Below are 4,627 nucleotides of genomic sequence, written 5' to 3' on the forward strand. Positions count from 1 at the left end.
TATTTTAATTAATATGGCATAACCATTTGAATGCAGTTTATGAATATAAATGTGTTTATAGCCCATTTGTAACATGTGGATTTTTTCATTTTTCTTATTCATTGCACTTTTAATTTTTATTATTATTATTATTATTTTTACCATACCTCAGATAATGTAAGTTTAGTTCTTCGTCTTAAAATGCTTCAGTTCTCTTCAACGGCACCAAAGATTCAACTTAGATCTGTGTGTGTGCATGTGTGTGTGTGTGTGTGCGTGTGTGTAAATTCGTGGCAGTATGTGGCATCCTGCCCTTTACGTGGCTGGGCTATCGTGGGCCGGGACTAAGGAGAAAATATAAGGATTTTTGGATGGAGTTATAAGTTGGAGATAAGGAAGAGAATGCAAGGCCCGGGTACACTACGTTTGCAGGATTTACGAGGATCTCATTCTGCTTTCATTTCTCTTTCTATCTACCCCTCCTGCCCTAATTCTTGAACAGCTGGAGGAATACATTTTATTCTGTCCACCAAGCACACACCATGAAACCAGAGCGCTTTAAAATACCTCTTGTATGACCCTCTGCTATCGCCACTGTACAGAGCCACAGGGAGCAGCCCACTTAGCAGAAGAACATGGAGACCAGAGGAGATGAATCGTGTAACAGTCATGCACATCGAGTGCCGTTGTCAAAAATATTCTTATTACTCAGCCTAACGCCCTTTGAGTTTGCTCTCCTGAAGGTAACCATTCCAGTGAATAGATGGCCCTCTAGAATAGATACTTTCTGATGTAGGTTTTTAGAAAGCTGGCCATGCCCTGTGGGAAATTCAGGGCTGGGAACTTGGTAATTGAAAATGACACTTGAATCCTGGGCACGAATCACAGAAAATTTAACTTAAGAGAATTTACATAATTTATATGTTTTCTTGGGCAATCATTTCTATGGAGTTCTATAAAATGTGTTTATATTCAGAAATGTGCCAATAAAAAAGGTACAGCTAAAGCTAAGAAGTATGTCTTTCATAGGAAGAGCAAAAGAGTTCACAGAAAGCCTGTGTCTGATAGTTAAGCATGCTTCTTTTCTTTTAAAGGATGCTGGCGAATTTTTTTAAGGTATGGTTTATTTTGGTGCACCAATGCAAAGTTGCATTTTATGCAACTTTGCAAATTGCAAATTGCAAGATGCAAATTGCAAGTTGCATTTGCAATTTATCACAATTGAACTTACTATTACTTAAGCAGTTTGCTTTTTTTTTAATGGAAACAAAGTATACACATATTAATATATGGAATCACCCATGGACAAAAATATCATGCCTGTACTCTAGTATTGTGTTTTATTATAAATCCGATAATCTGACTAAATATTGTTTGCATCCAATACATGATTTTAAAAAATACAAAATGAAATACTACAAAAAGTTTCTTTAATTTATACATTATAATTCTCTTAAGTTAAATGAAATAAGACTTTGGAGACAAAATATGTCCAACTCTTATCCAACTGTCATGTCACCTTAAATGCCCAGTAGAAAACTGAAAATAACCCTTTTGTTTATTCTAATATATTGTTAAGAATTGTGCACTGTGTATCAAGTTCTTAGTACACATAATGAATTAAACTTGTAAAACAGAACTGTAGACACGTGTTCCTAAACGGGCAAGGAAAAGATGATATTAATGATGATTAACAACATACTGAATTGACACATATATTATATTAGGCTAATGCTGCTGGTAGTTTATGTTAACCATAAAATAATGGCTTGGTTTGATTAGTATATGAAAGTTAAAATAGGATAGTTACTAAATATATATTATGCAAGTCAGGACTCATTAATTTCAAAATTTAAAAGGCAAGCTAAAATTTGAAAAAAATTTAAATTACACTGATCTTCAGTTTACTGGCCATACACAATTACATTTAATTAATGCTTGCTGAAGCTTAAAGTTACCCAAATTAATTAATTAAATGAACTTATGTACAGAAAACATGTATAAATAGAACTCCTTACTAATACCTAGAACTTTTGATGGGAGGAGTCCTTGCTTACGTGGTTTTTGGCAATTTTCAAGTAACTTGGCCCATCTAACATCAAATGAAGTTGTTTAATCACGGTTATATTTATCTTAAAAATCTACACATTTGGCGCTAAAATTTAGGAACCTAATTTGCCTAGAAGAGAGATGGCAAATACTTTCTGACTGACAATTCAGTTTTATTAGTTATATTATGTTTAATTTAAGAAAGTCTTTATTTGGAACATCTATAGAAGTAAGTATAGGTTTCCAATAAGATGTAATAACACTGATTTTTATTTCACAAATGATACTGTCACTTCCTTCTAAAGAAACTAATTTGAGAGTGTGGGTGTATATAAATTATCTTCATTCTTTTGCTGAGTTACAGTGAGCCAGCAGTTCAAAATCACGTGATGACAATAAAGGATAATGCCAAAATGTATTTCTGAAGATAGTAATGGTATTGTTTTAGATGCTTTTCCCTCTCATCCCTGAAAATAAAACACCATATGTCTGGTAGGTGAATTTTCTATAACATTGATCTTGAAATAGAAAACTAAATAATTTTCTTACATTAACATTTTTTACCCTTCCAAAGGACAGAGGGACTAAGCTAGGACTTCCCACATTTTCAATCACAAAATGAAAATATTACCCAGACCAAAACCTTGAATTCTGGCATCATTTCTACCGTTGTAGAAAATTATTGTACAGTTACTTTTTTAATTAAAAGAGTACTGCAGGCATAGCCGCACTAAGAAACAGCCAAAAATAATTTGTCAAAGGAATTCTGCACCTCCTTTAAGATTTTTTCATTGCTACATCTAAATTTTGATCATGTGTAATCTATTTTTAAGCCAATGATCTTTTTATTTTAGTTATTTTAAAGATCTTATTTATTGAATTGACAGAGAGAGCTCAAGCAGGGGGAGTGGCAGGCAGAGGGAGAGGGAGAAGCAGGCTCCCCGTTGATCGAGGAGCCCCATGTGGGGCTCCATCCCTGTACTCTGGGATCATGACCTGAGCTGAAGGCAGGCACTTACCTAACTGAACCACCCAGGAGCCCTTTCTTTTTAAAAAGATCATTGGTTTGGGGCATCTGGGTGATTCAGCCAGTTAAGTGTCTGCCTTCAGCTCAGGTCATGATTCTGGGGTCGTGGGATGGAGCCCCACATGGGGCTCATTGATCAACAGGGAGCCTGCTTCTCCCTCTCCCTCTGCCTGCCACTCCCCCTGCTTGAGCTCTCTCTGTCAAATACATTTAAAAAATCTTTAAAATAAAAAGTTTTGAGAGAAGGAAACTTTAAATAAAAGAGCAGGACTCATCAGTTTTTGTCTTTTAGCAGTAAGTCCAATTGTGAGCCACTTTTTGAGATAAGATTATCATATAATTTATTAGTCAAAGAAAAGAGTTAGCTCTTCCATCTCACATTGCGTGTTGGAAAGTCTCAGGAGAGAGGGGGAGGCAAAACCAGCCTGAGCTGAACTGGTGTTGGCACTTTTACATCTGAGAATCACAAAGAACATTCAGATACACCTTGAGACAACTTAGCTACAAATCATCCATCAGTTTTTAAGCAATTTTATGTAATAAAAATAGTGATTAGAAATTAAGAGTTCTTGCATACTTTTTATTTTATTAAATTATTGTACTTTCTGACTCTGCCATATATTTGCAAGTCATTCTGCCTCATTTCATTGTCCACCACATGGTCTTCAACATCTTTTCCAGCTTTGTCATGGATTGTTGAGTCTTAAAACATTGAGGTACCAGGAAAAGGACATGGTTCCTTCTCAGATAAAACTAAAAATCAGTGTCCAGATTATACTGGATAATCACATGAAAAAAATGTTCAATGAAGTGATCAACATAGATATTTGTATCTTTTAAGATTTTGTTGGAGAGAGAGAGAAAGAAGGAGCACGAGTGGACGTGGGAAGGACAGAGGGAGAGGAGGAAGCAGGCTCCCTGCTGAACAGGGAGCCCAATGTGGGGCCTGGTCCCAAGACCCTGGGAATGTGACCTGAACCATAAGGAGATGCTCAATGACTGAGCCACCCAGATGCCCCATATGTAGATATTTTTTAAAGGCCTTGTGTGGGATTAAAAAAGAAAAAGAGAAACACACACACACACACACACACACACACACACACACACAACCACGTGTGAGATTGGGTCAAGAGATTTATAAAATGGCATCAACTCTGGGCTTAGCATTTTACAAAGGACTTTGCAAATTTGAATTAATCAAGAGGGAATGGTCAGAGTAATATCATCGTTGATAATCAACAGTTCTAAGATCTTATTAAACATGTAATTCTTGAACATATCTGTTTTGAATGAAATCCCACTTTCCCCATGAAGCCTTCTAGAAAGCCATGAATATGAGTGACGTGGTCTTGACGCCACTCCTGCAAATCCGTACAGCTCCTGACAGCGTTCCCTCATCGTGGCCTTACTTTCCTGATTATTCTGTGTTTTCTGAGATCCTGCCTTGCACAAGGCATCCAACTAGTGAAATATTCCTTTATTCGCTCAATACTTGTTCAGCACGCTCCTCGTGAATGCTAACATCAGGGGACACTCAGAGTTGGAATACTGGAGGGAATACATCTGTTC

Source organism: Mustela nigripes, chromosome 1 (assembly GCF_022355385.1).
Source record: "Mustela nigripes isolate SB6536 chromosome 1, MUSNIG.SB6536, whole genome shotgun sequence".
NCBI lineage: Eukaryota > Metazoa > Chordata > Mammalia > Carnivora > Mustelidae > Mustela > Mustela nigripes.